Source organism: Rhinolophus sinicus, linkage group LG12 (assembly GCF_036562045.2).
Source record: "Rhinolophus sinicus isolate RSC01 linkage group LG12, ASM3656204v1, whole genome shotgun sequence".
NCBI classification, from domain to species: Eukaryota; Metazoa; Chordata; class Mammalia; order Chiroptera; family Rhinolophidae; genus Rhinolophus; species Rhinolophus sinicus.
Genome location: NC_133761.1, coordinates 3657235 through 3677140, shown reverse-complemented (window position 1 = coordinate 3677140; position 19906 = coordinate 3657235). Strand labels below are relative to the sequence as shown.

Sequence of the window (19906 nt, the reverse complement as noted above, 5' to 3'; positions counted from 1 at the left end):
CCTAGCATTGGCTGAGACAGCAAGATCTGGGCTTGCAGGGAGAGAATAACTCATTTCTTCAACCAGAAAATTGTCACCTCCCAAAGAGAAACCTCTGATATGCAGTCTTTGGTGGGTGGCATGTCATTTACTGCTGTAGGTTGACACTAGTCTTCTTTTATTTCAGTTCAAGCTGAGGGACTAGCTTATGACATCTGAGGAAATTGCTACTGGCGAGAAAGTGGCAGAATGCATGTTTTGTGAGGCAGTTAGGGCCGCCAAGCTTAGCCAAGTCCGGAAGAAATCAAATATTGATGACAAAGTCTGAAGCAGGAGCAGGTACTGTAGAAGACCTCCAGAATCCATGTTTTCCATGTTTCCTCACTTCTCTCCTTGAGAGGAGGTGAATACACATCTGAGGAGGCATTGTCTTTCTCAGGGTCCAGGCCTCTACAAACCAGATGTGCCCATGTTCACTTTTAAGTCCATAGATGAAGGATTCTAGACAGACGGCAGAGATTGAACAGGGCATTAACTAAACTGAATCAACACCTGTCTCTGCCCATCCAAAACTGTCTCTGATAGGACTAGTAGGAAAAACAAAAGAAAATAAAAACAAACAAAAACGGAGAAGCTATGTGGCCAGCTTGTGACTTAAAGGGAAAGAAAAGTCTTAGAGGACAATCGCGGCACGTCAGATGGAAAATGGGGCCCCCACTCATCCTATCAATGACGTGTCCGTCTGTATGGCGTGCCCCTGAGTCCACATGTGCCAGCGCAAGGAAGCAGAGGGAGAGGTAACCGCCAAGTGTGGGCTGAAGACCCGAGCCACCTCCATCGCTTCCCATCACAGACACGACTTCCGTGTTCTGAGCCCCTTCCAGCCCCCTCTCACCTCTCGGGGCTTGGCTCTGATTCTTTGTGCTCTGCATCTCTCTGCCTCCTTCTCTGTCTGACAAACACTAAAGCAAGTCACAACGTGGTGGCTTAGGGACATAATCTGACCTGCAGTTTTGGGGTTCTGTTGCAAGTTGAATTTAAATGTTTTTAGACATTAGCATTTCACCCAGGGTAAAACAATTAGAGGGGTTGTTTAGAACGTCGCATTGCACAGATTGTCTGAAAATGGGTGTTGCAGCCAAATGAACAAGGTTTTATCTTGGACCTAATTCGTAATAAGTATAAAACAGTCACTTATTACAGGTACTATTTCTGCCTCCCATACTTTCTTAACTTCCTGATTGCTAGTATTAATGAGTCTGTATGCTTAGCACTAAGTCACTGCTCACCTCCTCCAGGAAGCCTTCCATTCCCATTCTTAATATGAGTTGGGTGCCGCTGCTCTGAGGAAAAACATTCCTACAGCCATCATAGCTATTATCACACTGAATCTTCCTGAAAACAGGAGTCAGTGTGTTATCTCTGTCACCAACACCTATTGTGCTGTTTGGCACAAAGAAATGCCAAACACATACCATGCACGTATATGTATATCATATCTCAACAACAGACTACTCAGATAATGCCATAAAAGGGATAATGAAAGAAATGGAAAGTTGTGAACTTCAAAAAAGCCAAACTACTGGACAGCACGATCATTTCGTAATGTATCATTTCACAATAGAGCACTCACGTCTGTTTTTGGCTCCTGCACTCCTGGGGGGCAGAGCTTTTCTCCTCCCCTTTAAATTGTGAAGTCTCCAGAGTCCTGCAGAGGACAGGCTCATGGTCGATGAGCAACACATCAACTATGAGTTAATGGAAATATGCAAAGCCTTCAGGGCACAGAAGGACACTCGTTGGCTTTCCAACATGCCCCCCGAGTGGCACTCAGAAGGATGAGGACTTGACTGCTTTAGGAGAGGAAGATAAAACAACTGAAGTGGCCCAAACATCTGATAGACTATTTAGTGGGAGTCACGAGTGTCAGGTTCCATGCCGTTTGAGAGCCCTCTTCAAAGATAAAATCTTCCTTTTGAGGCCATGTGGATTGGCGCTCTCAGAACTGCAAGTGCCTGGTACTATATCAAGAAGAGATTTATAAAATTTAACAGACCAGAATATTATTACATAAAGAACTGCCCCCGAGCTGCAATCAAATCACTCGGCCATCTGGTGGTTTTACTCACTTCCTGAATGTTTCTTCTTCTCCATCACTGTCAGTTGGTCAGAACCAGACGGGTCTGGCCACTTTGCCGGGAGCCATTACACGTGACATTGTGCCTCCGACCTGCACCGGTTGGAAACTCAGAGACCTCAGCACTGCCATGCTTTTCTCTGTTGGTTGTGTGGTGCTTGCTTGTCCGTGTTTGGTACAAATTTACTTTGGACTTCCAATGGAAGAGTGGCCATTGAGTGGCTTCTGATGCTTTCCTGCTCATTTGATGGTACGAGCAGCTTTTGCAGATTCATGCCCAGTGATTGGCATGCAAGGGGAAGACTATGAAGTTGACGGTGGCTTATCATGATAATGTGTGTATGACCAAGTAGCTGAAGACCCAGGGTACCCCAGTAAGCTCTTCAGCCCAACTCAGCCCCACACGTGAGTCACGCACTGAGGCATCTGAGAGTTGGAGCCCGAGGGATGGCTCGGTATCAGGGAGGGTTTTGCCCAAACCCCAATCAGAACTTGAGTAAGCTCTCACGGGTATGCACAAAATACAACTGTCATATATTTCATGGGCCTTGTGTACATTGGATTCCATTTCACCCCATCATCAAAAGTCATACTCTGAATTGTTTTCAAGACATAGTTCTCTTTGGAGACTTATCCAAAGCTACGCTGAGTGTGTCACAGTGCTAATCAACAAAACCATAAGATCTTGGAATCTCTCTCTCTCTCTACCCATCACCCACACCCCCTGCCCCCTGCTATGGCTTTTTTTTTTAACTCTTTATGTAATATAAAAACCAACTACACTGATTGGCCAATAGACATATAAATATTTCAAATATTGCTATTCATGGCACCCCTTCTGTGGTTTCACTAAAACAAGAGTAGTTACAAGGGAAAGATGTTTGATAAAGGAGCATCCACATATAAAATTACTACCTTTTCCCAATGCAACATGTCACAACACACTCCCAGGATCAGCCATTTCCCATCCGAACACCATCATAACGGCCCAGTCCGTTGTGATAAGGTCGCAGGCACATACGAAGAAAGAAATGTGCAAGCTGTCACTTAGAGTCTTCTTGTAGCTTACGGGACAGTCTAACGTAAAACATTTACTCATAAGCCTTACAAAGAGGTTTTATGGATCTAGGCTTTTGGGGGTTTTTCTGTCACTTGTCACTGAGGATCTCTCTTGGGTTTCCCCTCACATCTAACATTCATAGATAAGGGAAGAGCCCACATTTAACAAACCCTATGTTCCAAGCAGTAAACCAATAAAAGAAATTAAGTTAACTTCATCAGGGGGCAAGTTAGTAGATGCTGGGCAGCAAAACTAATGTTAGGTGGTATAGTTCATATCGCTCCTCCTGAAATCTCACATTTATTAAATGCTGTGATGACCAGCGCGCTCTCCCGGCTTAGTCATGGCCAGAGGCCCTATGGAGGCCACCAGCTCACACCTACGCACAGAAGCCCATGTGGCTGGCTCTGTCCCGTGGGTGCAGGGGAGTCCCCACTGAAGCCTGATTGTCACCAGGACGGGTGCTGAGCAACCCAGCAGCGTTAGAAGATGATGAAGCCAAACTTCTGGGGTCTCCACTGACCAAGTGTCCAAAACCCAGAAGGCAGGTGGGACCAAGCGAATTTGGGGAGAAGCATAATGGCGGGACTTGAACGTGCTCTGTACTCTTCAGCAGACGCCCATTGTCCTGTTCCCCTGAAGACCCCTTGTGTTCTACCTACGGGCGTAACAATAAGCCACCCTGACAGTTACTTACATAAAACTGTCACCATCTTTATGTCCTCATGACTCTACAGTTTGGACAGGGATGGCAGGGGCGGGCCATCACTGCTTCTCTTGGCTTCCGGTGGGGCTGCAGGCTGGTTGAGCTGGGTCATTTCCTCCAGCTTCTCGCCAGCACACTGGTGTCAATGCCTCTGCACTGTTCACACAACAGCTCAGGGCAGAAAGCCAAAGTCGGGAGAGAGAGAGAGAGTGAGGAAGAGAGAGACGTGGGTGGCAGATGCATCCCCCCTTCTAATCTAGCCTGGGAAGTCACACTGCATTGCTTCCACCGCCTTGTCTTCATTATAGAAGAGTCACTAAGGGAAAAGGAATTAGGTTTTACCTTTTTATGGGAGGATGGTTCAAAGAACGGGGCGGTAAGTCTCAAAGCCAGCACTCTTTGAATCTCAACGTGTTAAGATTCTGTCATTCACATAGCTTCTGTATACCTTTTGCCTCATCTTTGAACAGGTCCTCAGAACCTATTCTTTCATGGTGTGATTTTTAAATGGTGTACCTTTTGCCAACCACGTGTATAGGGGGTGTGTTGCTGCATTAAAATTTCTGTAGCCCTCTAGAGGCTATGGATAGGAATCCCATTTCTAGGATAATTGGAAAGTCGAAAAAAGAAATAGATACCAGGAAAGAGTATCAGGCCACAATTTAGGACACTTGTTAATTGAAAACTTGTACATGTAGGATAATGCATATAAATAATCTTAAAATGGGCATTTTACTGAGCAGAACAGTGTCCACTTTAGAACACTTGCAAGAAATAATCCTTAGTTGTGGATGCTACGCCAAACGCAATGGGACACACATAGAACACACCTAGACCATTGTTGGTGGGGAGTCACACTCCCCTAAGATACCATTGGACATAATATAGTAGCTGATATTTCCTGAGCGCCGCCTATAAGCCAGTCATGGGTGCGCAGGAAGAAATCAACAAACATCTGTTTTTGAAATGAAAAGAAACATAAGACAAAGCAAACAGAATAAATATTACTGTCATCCCCTGAATGTCCCAGAACTTCCCAGAGTCCATCAGACTGGATTTAAGGCATGATACTGAGTTCTCGGAATGAATTTTTGTGGGAAATAGACATACAGCCACACGGAAATGCAAAAGGCGACGGAGAGAGGGGTGGGCAGCATTCCATACTGTACAGAGTGTCAGTGACAGGTCTGCCTGCAGTTGATAAGGAAGACCATTTTGCAATGGAAAAATGAAGCACAGAGAGGATAAAATTATTCCTGTTTCAGAGCTCATTGAGGGAGGCAGCAGGATTTATCCCCCACAGTTTGATTCAAGATGTTCATTAGTGAGTGGTCCCCAAGGTGGAGTGTTCTCACTCTATGGGTCCCCAGATTGCTCTGTTGGGATGTCAGAAAAAATATGACAGCTTTCATTAATATTTCCTCACCTTTTAAAATTAAAACATTTAATATGGTTATATATACATGAATATATAAGGTAATACAAAAAGGCATATGTAATTTTAATATAAATACACATACCTAGAGCAGGATGCATGGTCTTTTTATAAGCTTACATGAATTTAAAGTTGAAAAAAAAAAGCAATAACTGAATTAGGCCATAATTGTGCCCTGCCCACTGGCATTCTCTGGTATGAACCAATCACTCTAGTCTTTAAATCAAGAACACAAAAATAAGCATCGTTTCTCTGAGTTGGAGTAAGTGTTCAATTACTCTGAGTAGCTTTCAAGTTGATAGTTAAGAGGCATCATTATTTCCAAAGCTATTGGTTCCTGTAGATTAAATTATATCTAACACTCACCATCCCCGACCCCATTAAAATACCAGCTTTCTCGGCGGCTCCCTCAGTGTTACAAGAAACTCAACACTGGGAACTGCCATCGAATTAAATGGAGCCCATGATGAAGTTCTGAAGCCCTTTTCTACCTGGAGGAGACCCAAGTGTCTTACCTGAGTCCAGGTGTCTAATGCTTTCTGTCATCTGAAAACATGACTCTTAAGCGAGGGCTGACCTCATGATATTGCCGATGTGGAAAATAATGCAACATGTTCTTATCAGGAGGATAAAAGGGAAGTGTGTACCACGGCTAGGCTTTCACAGATGGTTAGAGGCAGAGCTAAGACAATTCACTCTCTTCCAAGAAACTGTTATGAAGCGCATACGTGTTAGGCTCTGTAGGAGGTGAAGAAATAAGACACCTTTCCTGTCCTCAGGCCCTCATATGCTAGTTGAAGACATATAAACAAATACATTCATAATGCCGTGTTGTACATTCAGAAATGAATCAGTACACAAGGGTACAACTTCACCCCCAGGCTTTAAACTTGACCTGCCCACCCTTCAACTTGTGCCCCCCTTGAGAACCACCTGAAGGGTTCTGTATGATCACTTCAGATAACTCAGCATTTGCTCTATTTTTCCAATTGAATACATTTTTAATTTCAATGGAAAACTGCACATAAAATTACAGACAAGAACATGGCAATAATCCTTAGCCCCATCTCTCAAAATGAATCACTGTCACAATCTAGCAGATATTTATTTTCATTTTAAGGAAAAATAAAATTATTGTTTTATAAAAATGATTCTTGGCTATTAAATAATTTAAATGTGCAAGAAAGATGAAAGAAAAAAAATCACTGCAAGGCTCACTACTTATAAATAACGTCCAGTAACTCTAGGTGCCATCACGTGGCATCTTTCAAAAACTATAAACAAATATGTAGGGGACGGATATGTTGAAGGAGTGGAATGTTTTTTATAAAATGGAATCATTCTGCTCCATCCTACCTGTTTCTGTCCGTCTAGCCACCCAGGAATCCATGTCCCTTGCCTCGTCTAATTTTTGTTTCTAAATAATCTTACTGGTGTTCACTCGATCTTGCCTGTTTCCTCATGTATTGGATGTGGGAGGCACGCTATGATATGTTTTCAGTTTTCTATTTCATTTGCTCTCTACCTGCTACTTCCTTGCTTTTTTACGTCCTACTTACATTTTTCTATGTATCTCCCAGTTTGGGTTAATTTGGCGTCTTCCATTTGACAGTTTTAAACTTCTCTTTTAGCCATTCATTCTTTAATATGATTGGACGACCCTCATGAGCTGAGCACCGTGCTACATCCTGGTTTCTGCTGTCCATGGGGAGACAAACATCGAGCACGTAAAGGGAAAAGAAACAATGTCATACAAATACATGGGAATAAAACAAACATGGTGTTGAGGAGGGACCCACAGAGTAGAGCCCTCTTTTAGCAGGAAATTCTTCCCTAAAGAAGAGAGAATTAAACCAAAACCTGAAGAATGGCAACTCCAGCACGAAAACAGTGCGTGGCCTATAGTAGCTGCTTAATAAATATTTGCTGAAGGAATGAATGTATTAACATGAATATTAGGGAGAAGAACATTTAAGGAGAGGGAAGAGCCCAGCCCAGTGTACCGCACGCAGATTTCCTAACTCAACCTCCGTTCTAGTTTTGACACCTCTTATAATAATATAGTCATGATAATAACTACTATCATCTTTATAGCTATCATGTACTGACACTGTGGAGAAGGCACTTTATCATAATCGCTTTATAGCAATCTCAATTAACTCACAGAATCATAAGGTAAAACTTTGTGTGTGTGAGGTGTTACTCCCCCCGCCATGTTTTTCCACGTAAAAAAATTGAAGCTTAAAGTTTAACAAAATTAGCCCAAGCTACAAAGCTGTGGGACAGAACTTGGAACTGAATGGGGGCTTGTCTTTATGGGAGTCTGATGACCTGCACCTAGACTGTTCTTACGTGAATTGATGTGGTCAACTGTGTGTCTTGGTCAAAATCCCCTGGGGTAGAACTGATGTGAGCAGCATGTCCACCCCCATCAGGGTTGGGAAAGGAATTCTGAGAAAAGGTAGTGAGTAGTACGGTAGGTAAGAGGCTTAATACTCAGGCCAGGTATACCTGCATTCAAATTCAGGTCCAGACATCCGCTAGGTGCACAACCTTGGGCAAATAACTTAATCCAAGTCGCTTGGGTGTCAATACCTGCACCATGGAGCTTAATTCTTATGAGGATTAAATGATACAATGTGCCTAGAATACTGAGAACTGTGCTTGACAGTTTAGAACATAGGTATAAAGACAGCAAGAAGTAGTTGGCTTATATGTGGAGTAGGGTTCTAGACAACGTCTTAGAAGAGGTGACAGATGAGCTGGGAACTGAAGGACAAATGGGAGTCTGCAAGGTAAAGGGACGGGGGAAATATTCTGGGTATGGTGAATGCTATGCTCAAAGACAGAGGCAATCTCATTATCTGGAAGCCATACATTGTCATTCCATTTTTCTGCGTTTCCTTAGAGCATCGTGGGGGCACCGGACACAGTGTGTCTGCCTACAGAAATCCTGACGATAGTCTTAAAATCGTGCCCATGATGATAAGGATGACAACACTCATACATTTAAATGCTAATGATTGTATTCTTCCCTTCTGAGTACTTTGGCGTTCCAGCTGAGCCCGAAGTCTAAGGGTGAAGGTAAAGTACAGCAGCTGGGATGGGGGGTGTTTCCGGAAAGGAGGGAAAGCTGAAGTATTGAAAAAAAAAAAAAAGTCTGTGAACGATACTGGCGCCGTGCTATTTCCAGCTCAGTGTAGCAGCCTTGAGGAATTAAGAGATTTTCATTAGCACTTTATTCCTCCATATTCACCAGCACCATCGGATAGGAATCAAATGGAAACCTCGCCAGCTATTATCTTTGTTAGAACCATGAAATGCTTCAGTTTGGGTGGGATTCTTAAAAAGGGAAGGGAGTGTCTCTTGCGGCCAGCCTACCGGGTACGTCACATTGCTCGATCCTCCCCATTTTGTAAGAGTTCCTATGGTCGTCCCCATTTGCAAAGAAAGAATGGATGCCCAGCGAGGGGAAACAGCTTGCTTAGGTCACAGAGCTAAAACGTTACCATGCAGAATACTAGCTCTCCTCACATGTTCAAGCCATTTTTAAAACATGTCGCCAACCATTGGCGTAGACTAGGTCATTAAAAGCATGTCCTTTGCTTCAAATAAATTCCATGCAACCTATACCTGGATGAATGCCTTGGTAGGTAATGAACAAAGGGAGGTCATTCATTGATTTTCTTTTTGTGTACATTCCATTACCATGCTAACAGGATCTGGACTAGCATGCATTCAAAATCACATGAATTTTTGAAAGAAGAAATAAAGAGTATAAAGGCTAAATTCTATCGTTTAAATAATGGTAGCAGGGGAGAGGAAATCAATTATTCAAAACTGCAGGACGTGGAAAGTGACTGGAAAGCGTGAACTTTATTTCAGGAGCGTTCTGGTATTCAAAGTGAAGACAGAAGCAAATTGCATTCTACCACTCATTTCTTAATAAAAAATGGAGCATCAGTTTGCAGGAAAGATGAATGTGTTCGGAGTGCATACTTTGTACTATTTGGTGTGGCTTTGTACAAGATTATTATGCAGTCCGTCATGGGCTGTTGGGAGGCGCAGTGAATCCAAGTATTTACAAACCCCATGCGTGATCTCTGACTGCATTACCACAGCCTCTTGGCTGCACCACTTGATTGGAGGAAGGTGTAACATCCTCCAGCTCTGCCGGACGGCCAAATCTCTCTCTCTACCTTTGTTTCTAAGATTCCAACTCATCCTCTGGCCTTTGCACCCATCCCCTTTAATACAGCTTCGCATCACAGCCCAGCACTTTGACTACTATGCAGTCTTACGTTCCCCCTGCACACACCCACCGTGTGGCTTTCCTTCTCTTTTCACCTGTGCTTCCCGTTTTTCTCCCACCTTTTCTCTCTACGAGAAACTGCCCACCAAGTTTCGTTAATTTATATTGGGACCGTCCCAAAAAATAAATTGCTCTCCTCCAAAACTCAAAGCTTCTAATGATAATGTGGAATTAGAGTCACCAGCTTCCACCCCTGTAGGTCCCACCGGATCATGCGTACATTTCCCAGGACAGTGCATGAAGCGTATGTTTTCTCTTGACATTTACCAAGCGTGCCACACACAAGTGTGACAGGTGGAGGTGAGCAGTGAGTAGGTGAATGTGAGTGTGAAGTCAAACATGCAGAACTCTGAAGGTTACAAGGGGTCACATTCTATCCCAGAGAAAGAAGCGTCTTGGGATGGACAACAAGCTTCCTGTACTTCAACTTGCCTAGTGGCGTCACTCTCCTGCTCAGTATGCTTCTATATCCCATTCACTACGGGGAAAGACCCAAATGCTCACACAATCTGAAAAGCCTACCATAGTTTTGCACTGTCCGTCTCTATAGCCCCATGTTTAATGACTTTCCCTTTGGGTCTTTCTGCTCAGCCACTGAGGCTCTTTGTCATTTCCTTCACGATGTCATGCATCGTGCTGCCCCAGGGCCTTTGCTCATTCTATTTCTGCTGTGAGAGCTCAGTGAGCTTCCCCTTCTCATCCAGTATTGTAGGCTTCAAGACTCACCTCAAGCATCACATCCTTAAGGATACTGTGCTAATCCAACAAGGCCGCACCTTCCCTTATGTTCTAGCAATCAATAACTTTCTCTATAATATTTATCATGAATTATAATTATATATTATTTGGATAACTATTTGGTTACTTCTTTCCCTGGTAGACTTTAAGCTTTAGGAAACCAGGGTTTATGTATTTTTTACACTCATTATTTTATCCCTGGCCCCTAATAAAAAAAGCCATCTTTAAAAAAATTTTTAATAAGTAAGTGAATTCAGTCATAAAAGAGGGCTATTAGGAGCTATTAATAACCTGGGTGAGCTGACACATATGGAAACCCCTAGAAAAATGCAAACTGCCAATCATAAAAGTTAAATCAAGTTCTGGATCTTTCACTAAATTTAAATCAAGGAACATTCCTATTCTGTCATCTGTAAAAGGAGATGTTTGTATTAAAATCTCTTCAAATGTTGCCATGATGATTAAATAGCACCATACCTATCACACAGTGGACATTCAATAAATATCTGTTAAACCCATAAGTAAATGGGTGTATAAAAGTCTACTAAAATATCCATAATACGATTAAAAAGTGACGATCGGGTATCTATTGATGGCATTGATGAAAAGTCATAGGAGAAGAGAACAAGGCAATGGAAGGGAGAGGAAAGAAAGCTCATACTGACAGAGAAAAAGCTGTAATTATGTTTTCTTACTCTTTTATTAGGGGATACAAGGCTTTGATGGCAGATTTCAGAATCTAAAGATCTCTTCAAGGAGATATATGCTGTTGGAATGTTTCCCAACCTTGCAATCCCCATGGGAAGAAGAAGGGAAAAAAAAGTATCCAGTCTGCCTCTTAAAAATCTCACTTGTTATCCCAGCATGGTCTGGGGAATCCATATTGTTGACCTTCATCCATGGTTATTTGGATGACAGGTCATGTTGATAAATCCCTCTCTGGGACGTGATTGTTCCACAATAGGACTCACCACTGTGGACACACAGAGGAAGTGGGCACCTGTAGGCGGAGCCAAAGTCCCTGTGGGGAGACTGATTTAGTCCCAGCAGGTCTCCATGTGTGCAGCAGAGCCCATTCACATATCCTCCAGTCACAGAACAGTTACGTAATTACCTGGGACACCTGTTTCCTAAACAGTGGAATAAGGTACAAGACCTATTTCTCAGCCTTGTTTTAAATGTGAACTAAAGTAACCCCCACAGAACTCCCAGGACCATATCTATTCTCTGTTGTCACACAACAGATGCTCCGTGAACGGCAGCAAAGAGGAAGAGGAGAAAGAAAAGGGGAAGAAGCATAAAGATGAGGGAGAGGATGAGGATTTCCTGATGTCCTTCACTTCAGCAGACTCCATAGAAACATATTTTTCAGGTTAAGTCCCAATGAAGACACCAACTAGGTAGGTGTCAGTGAGTAATGTTAACTATACATTTATTTATATATTCAAGCCTCACGGCAGACCACAGATGTCTATTGATTTCCCTCCTCTGAAATAGATGGTTTTGCTTCGTTCTGAAAAAGTGAACAATTTTCCTGACACCAACCGCTTGTTTAATAGTTTTGGAATAATCTATATTTCATTAAGATGATGACTTATTATGCCCAGCCTTCTGCTATCTTGCAAACTATTGATTTAAGGCAGTTCAGCACTTGGACAGCGGCTCAGGCCTGGGTCCCGATGGGCAGGGCTGAAGGACTCATCTCTCACTGCACATACACCACTGGCCTGGCATATGTGAGGACTCGTCCAGAGATTCGATTCCTTGACAAGAGCCCGCCCCTCCGGACCCTTCCACTGAAATGGTCACTGCTTGTGTTTCGTTTTGTTTTTTAAATATAATCCACATAAAACTTTTAGATAAGTAGAGCGTACCACAGCAATATTCAGCGTGATTTATTGGAAGTGGAAATATTCCGCTAAATTATCCCTGTAAATCCAGCGCGCAAAATACTTAGCGCAGTAATCCATCTCAGGTTTATTCTAAACGGGGCTGCGAAGGCGGAGTGGCCTTGAATCAATCACCTGCGTGATGCAGGAGGGAGAGGCTTTATCAGCTCAGAGCTGTGCCTTCTGCCCCTCCCCCCACCCTCGCCATTTCATCCTAACTCAGCGGCTCCTTTCTCAGAATGTCCGCCTTTTATCCTGTTGGGCACCCCAGTTCTCTTTTTCATGGATGCAGTATAGAGCCTTGACAGTCCTGGAGGGCACTAATTGGAATTTTAAAGTTCTTTTCTATTTTCTATTTGTTTTCCCCTCCAGAGCTAATTTTTCTACCATGGATTCTTATCTCTTCATTTCTTCAAACGTCTTATGTTAGAACTTGATTGGCTCATAGGCGTGACTCCCCTCTTAAGGTACATAGGACAGTTGTACTTGCCAAGTTGTAGATTGTAAGAACACAGCAAAAGCCACGCTACCGACCTTGCACAGTTTTAGGTGAAGTCTCAAAGGTGGAATTTGAACAAGGTCTTTAAAAAAATGATTAGGGAAGACCGAGATAGGAAAACAAGTATTCCATACTAATACGTACTTAAATATTTATAAACATAATATGGCAGTTATCCTACAAACTGCAATTAGTTTAATGTCGTTAGAGCAAGGGCTATTGGGGCTCAAGGCAAGTCACCCCAAAACATCCCCTGATGGCATAGTGATGACTTCAGATTACCATCCCTTGGAGGCAGCAGGAGTGGGAGAAGCTCTCCGACTCTGTCTCTTTAAACACAGGGGTAAATCTCCAGGTGGAAGGTACCCGCCTGCTAGGAGGGCTAAGAACAGTGAGATAATGGTGAATCAGCCAAAGGCCAGAGACAGAATCCAGAGCTGAGAAGCCCGGCTAAACAAACCCTTGTGGGCTTTACTCACTTACTGCCCTATGCCCACTTCTACTTAAATTCCTTACTAGCTACGTACCCCCAAACCTATGCTCCTTGTCTTGTTAAACACCCACTGATGTATGGCTTCTTTATGTAAAGGACATGTAAACGGCCTGCTCCACTTCTCTCACAGAGAACCATTCTTTTAATTCTCCCATATGCACATAATAAAATTGGGGACTTTCTCCTGTTTTACTTCCTTGTGTCAATTTGATTAGCAGCCCGGCCACAAGAACTGAAGAAGGGTAGGAGGGGGCGTTCCCTCTCCCTGACAGGGCAGACAAATATCAATGAGAGGAGACGAGTGTGGAAAAAGAGACCCAAGAAAATTTGCAGACTTACGTATTCAATAACCATTTGCTGAGTGAAAGAATTAATCATTCAACCACACAGTAAATCAATGGATAAATACTGTCTCGTCTTCCAATCTCATGGTTACATTTTCCTTCACAGACACAGTGTCTTCTGTTCCGTTTTTACTAATCAATACCTCATTTTTATTCTTAAAAAGAAGTGAGGACAACTGTCTTATCCCTTCTAAGTCTGCTGACCTTTGATGGAGAATCAAAGTTCCTCTCTATTCCTTTTAAACTATTTGGTAGTTTTATGTCCTTGAAGGTGATAATAATTAGGTCCGAAATATTGCCACACTTCTTTCCAACTCTTTACACCTTGTATCCGATAAGACACACTGAGCCAATGCATCAGCTGGCCCTTTCAATGTATTAATCCAAAAATCCATCTGTTTTAATTGAAGCTCTAACAACACTACTGTTAAAGCCAGATGGATGAGTTTGTCCTAACACCCCAGAACAGCAGTATCTTAGAAGCTTATGACAAGGACGTTCTGCTTTTTCACCCACCAATGGGGGACAGTGGCATTTTCTCTGTGGGAAATTTGTGATTGGAGACTCCCACCCTGAAGCCAATTTAGCAGAAAAATATTACTAAGCAAATAAAATACCTAGCATGTTCACTCTCTCTTATGTCAATATTTTATGTGGGGGGAAGGGACAGGCGAAGGGCTATGATAGAGGACCTTTATTTAGACAAACTTTTTAAAATGGCATTGGGCATAGGACATCCTTGGGAATCCTGGAATCTTTCTTTTGGCTTCACATCCCCAACTGCAATGTCAAAGGGGGGATTTATGGAATAATGATGAATCATACCAAATCCATGGCAAACTCCTTGTCACGTTTATAGGAAATTCAGATTATAGAGGCTGCCAGGAAAATTCTGCCTGCATCTCCAGCTGACTGTCTTGTCCGCCACACACCAGAATGATTCATATCAGGAGGAGGAAGAGAGAAGAAAGGTAACTAAAGCTGAAACACACCAAGATGTGTCAAACCGACACTCAGGTACTCCTGTACTGACCTCGCAAGACTCTTGCCATAAGGTAATGGATTTATCTGACGACTGCCATGGAGCGCTGAACGTCTTCTGGGATATACTTGCATTCTCATAATTTTGGTATTTCACTTGGAGTCTGACTCCTTTTTGCTCACACAACCTAATATGAGGTCTAGTGTCAGTTTCCAGAACTTACCGGAACAGCAGATCTTCTTTGGGTTTTGTACATTAGAAATACATCCACACATAGCAGGACCATCCAGCTAGATGGCCATTTGAACAAAGTACATTCTCAAGAAATTATACCAAGAATCATAAGAGAAACATTGTACCTATTCATTCAGAAGGGAATTGAGATGAATCTCAAATCCATTACCAGACACAATGTTGAATTTTACCACTTTAGCTGCAACAGGGATGGTTTCAACAAATCCCCTCTTTGTCATTAAACCTCTATGGTTTCAATGTTATGAATAATTTACTTTTCCACAACAGCTACTGTAAATGTTTCCTCACAGACTTATTTATTTGTCTGTCTGCTGGATGATTTACTTATTCACCTACATATCAAACACATAACGAGTATTACGTAGGCGTCAGTCATCATTCTAAATGCATCACAGATATTAAATTATTTAAGCCTTTGACACAACACTTAGAAGAAAGGTATATTTTATACCTATTTTACTCATGAAAAACTCAACCATAGACAAAGTTATTTGTCTAAGGTAAAAACAGTCATGAAGTGGAAGCGTTAGGACACCGGTTTCTAAGTTCTGATCCTGAAGCACAGTAATCCCCCAAGAAGGGGTAGAAATCATGATTAGTAATGAAATTATTATCACACTCTATGCTGTGTTGCTATTATAAGTTTGTTATGCTTTTTAGACGTAGTCCTGAAGCTCTCTTTTAGGTCAATGTAATTTATTTGCATTTATTTCTTACGATGGAATTTACAGTGTCCTATAGTACAGTATCTGAAACCGTCTCCTGAGAAAAGTGATTTTAGGGAGAAGCTCAGAAGGAAAAGCTCCAGAGACTGGACTCCGGGTCTCTGACCTTATTCCAGCTACAATAATGCTCCTTCTTATCAGCTTTGTGATGTAGGATTTTAATTGTCACGGAATCAAAGTCTTCTAGTCTTTTCAAAGCACTTTAAACAGCACTATTTCTGCCTCTTCCTTTCTAACATTAATGCTATCAGTCTTTTCAACTGTCCCCCTTGAGTGATGGTTTCCAGAACCGGCTCCCCTCCATTAACCTTTCTCAGCCTGGAATCCAGCCTGTCAATCAATATCCTACTGTAAATGGGAATTTCTCAATTATTACCCTACACGGATTGTGTGTCAGGCTGGCAGGGAGTAGGAGAAGTTGCCCAAATTTAAAAATTCACCTAAAAACATCTATCTGTTCCACTTTGTAGCATCATATCCACAAGTAAGATCACTGGAGACATTCCTAAGTATTCTGGTAAAATTGAGAACTACACAAGACTTCAGCAATATTCTTGAGCTAACAATGCAATATGACTTTCCAAATGAGCCTATGTGATTCCCCCTTGTTAGAGCAAAGTCATGGGCAATGAGAAACAAGACTGTCAAAAATTTATACAGGAAATGGATCATTAAAATTACCTGGAGCACGGGATTCATAGGAGGGCTCTTTAGAATTCACAGCAGGACCCACACGATTAGGAATCTGGAATGAAAGAAAGGCAGCACATGGTTTGAAACCTTGAGTCCTGAAAAGAAAAAGAACAACAAAACAAAACAAAAATACATGTGTACTGTTTTTTACATTTACCTACCTAGTTACAATTCCCAGTGTTATTTATTCACAGATATAAATTACTGTCCACTGTCCTTTCTTTCCAGCTTGCAAAAGTCTCTTAGGACTTGTTACAGAGCAGGGTACCTTGACAGGTGCTGGGGGCACACTGGAGTATCTCGGCTTTCTCTCCTGCAGTGAAGGCAGCCCAGCAAAGGTCCTCAAGGAGGAGATAGACCACCTGTCTCATTCCTAACTCCCTAAGACTTTGTTGTATTTCCTGTATCCATTCCCAGGGTTCCATGCACCCAGGGAGACCCCTCTCACTTGGCCAAGCCTCTCTGCAGGCTAGAATAACCCAATCAATCGAGGGTCTCCTCAGGTCTTTCCTGAGCATGTGTGTGGCTTTCCAGATTCCTGGAATATACAGGAGTTTTCCAAACCCCTTACAGGTATCTCATTCCCCAACCTTTCCACCCAAGCTTTTTGGTTCTCTATTGTTACATCCTTATCTGTTGCCTCAGGCAATGGCAGCAAGGACAGTCACCTAGACCCTGCAGGACCTAACATGCTTGCTTCGTGTTAGTCAAAAGAATGACAGTCCATTGGAGCGACCAGACAGGGCAGAACAAATAATCACAATTCTTTGTGAACGACGTCTGTATTCCTCAATGGTGATTCTGATCACACACACCCCCCTCCACTGTATCATTGCTTTTATGAAAGGGAAGAATGTGCAGTTTCTTGCACCACCATTTTCACTGGCGTACAACCTTCACATTTCTTGGCAAAGAAAATAGCCGTAAAAGAGGAGAAAGAATCCTAGCAGGGCAGCCTGCTGAATCTACAATTATCTTCCTCCTGGTTGAGGCAGCAGTGGCTGAGACCACGGCTGACCCTGGGAAATGTCTGCAAGGAACCAGGGCGTTTCGACAATTTTCATTCTTGTTTTAAGTAATAATTTTTATTATGTTGTTGTAAAGGTCTAGCATAATTTCTCCCCTCTAAAAAGAATACAAACTCTTTACACAAAATCCGCAAGACACACACAGCTGTAAAGACATGAAAACAATTACACTGAGTAATGAACTACGATCCTATTAAGCACCCTTCCTTCCCTACCTCTGTTTGCATGGCCGTGACATTCTCCATGTCTAAGTTTGCATGCTGCTTATTTCCGTTTTACATTTAGGTTCAGGATGCATGTGAGTTAATTCTTACATAAGATACAAGGCCTCGGTCCTCGGTTTTATTTTGTTTTATTTCTGTTTGCACATAGATGTCCAATTGTTCCAACATCTTTGTTGAAAACATTATCCTTTCTCCATTGAATATCCCATGTGCCTCTGTGAAATTCCAGTGGACTATATTTGGGCTGTATCATTACTAAAATTCAGTGGGTCTATTTCTGATTTCTACATTTGGTTTCATTGATCTATGTGTCTATACTTTCATTATTACTGCATTCTCTTGAACCTTATAGATTGGTAATAATTATTGAAACAGGGTCCAGTGAGTCCTATAACTTTGTTGGATTAACATTGCCAATATTTTGTTGAGGATTTTTTTTTATGTCTATGAGAGATTATCGGTCTTTAGTTTCATTTCCTTGTAAGGTCATTATCTGGTTGTGGTACTTGGTATTCAGATAATTATGGTTATTCAAAATGAATTAGGAACTGTTCCTTCTACCTCTAGTTTCTGGAAGACACTGCAGTAAAGGGGTATTATTTCTTCCTTAAATATTTGATAGAACTCATCAGTAAACCCATCTGGACTAGATGTTTCTATCTTGGAAGATTTGAAAAACTCTCTGTTCAATTTAATAGTCATAAGTGAATTTAGAGTATGTTTTTTTCTTTGTACAAATTTTGGTTGTTTGTGTCATTTATGACATTAGTCCATTTCATCGAATTTATCAAATTTGTGGGCATAGAGTTGTCCATAGCATTCCCTTATATTTTTACTACTGTAATATATTTTCCATGTTTTTGCAATATTTTTTCAGGCTAATGTATCATAACAATTCACATATACCATCATTTTGCATTGTTTTCTATTGGTCATCTATAGGTAATGCTGTGGTAAGTACTAAGGGTGACAGAACATGCCATCCCAAAATATGATTATTTTCAGCTAAAGGCACTTGAAGAACAGCAGATACAAGAAGGGCATTCTAATCTCCTCTTTTCTTCTTAGAAACAGGAGATAAAAACTCTCATATAAATGATGCCTTCCTTGTACCGGAAGGGAAATAACATTCTAATCATTAAGGGGGAGAAATTGAGACCAAGAGAATTCTATACAAACAGAGCTTGTTGAAATAATTTTCATCTCCCTTTAGGGCCCCGACATGGTTTAGTTACGTTTCCACAATGACCTCTCTTTGTTCAACCCAATATACCAGGTTTTAGGATTCATCGTCTCTTTGGCTCCTATGTTCTGCAAAATTTATATAAATTTGTAGGCTTTTTTTCCTGTTTATCTTATGTCAGTGCTTAAGAGAGGTAAAATTGTACTTCCCTTACATGTATGTTAATACATACATTATTTCATGTGTCTGCCTTACTTCCTTAGGTTACTTCAGAAGAAACAGAGATAAAAGATGTGACTATTTCCATGATTATCTTATACATATTTTATTTTATATTCCAAGTTTTCTTTCCAAACTTATCAAGTGTTGGAGTCCTATCAGCAATTTTTCTGGGGTCATTCATTCTTTCATTTATTCAGCACATTTATTTGACGTTTCATTACACTCATTAATAGCACCATCACATTCTTAAACTAGATTACTTTTAGGTTTTAAAATGCACATTGCCATAATATTCACTTTTTTAATTATGGGTAAGTTTTGACTATCTTTCCAAATAGCATTCCAACTGGGTGCAAATCTAATTGATAAATTATCTATCTATATATCTATCTGTCTATCTATCATCTATTTATCATTGATTATTTATCATCTATCTATCTTATCTATTACCTAGCTATCGTCTATCAATCTATCTATTGAGTATAATTACTTTTGTATCTATGTATTTCTTTACTTATTTACATTATATATACATTATGTATAATATTATTTATATTAGATATACATTCGATATATAATATTATATATTTCAGCCCCTCCCTTGAATATATGGTAGTAGATGATTTTAATTTTATTTGCAGAATTGCTAAAGGTAACCAAATTACAACCCAGAAAAAATTAAGTAAAAAAAAGAAAGTGCCATCTAATGAGAAAAGGAAGGTGAACGTGCTCTGTAAAACACAAAGCTAAATCAGTGCATTGCTATTAATATTTATCTTCTGATAATCCTCATGAAATTAGTAGGAGTTTCAGGAATTTAGCAGTATTATGCTATAATAAAAAGTAGAAGTTAATAGCTTAGAAAGATTAAGTTACAGATCCAAGATCTTGGAAGAAGAATAATTAAACTAGAGAATTTAATCCCAAAAGTACATTCATTAACTAGTATGCTATTGGATAAAAAGCATTTGCAGTAAAATATAAAGGTAAGTCCTACAGAGT

At 41.1% G+C, this 19906-nt stretch overlaps 1 long non-coding RNA gene across 1 annotated transcript in view; it reads right to left on the bottom strand.

Annotated features, from left to right (window-relative positions):
- The window catches only part of LOC141567815 (uncharacterized), a 115092-nt gene extending 98765 nt beyond the window's left edge, over nucleotides 1–16327 (bottom strand). Inside the window, exon 1 of the long non-coding RNA XR_012490654.1 lies at nucleotides 16236–16327. This is a non-coding gene — a long non-coding RNA (uncharacterized LOC141567815). The remainder of the gene's footprint in view (nucleotides 1–16235) is intronic.
- Nucleotides 16328–19906: the final 3579 nt, after the last annotated feature.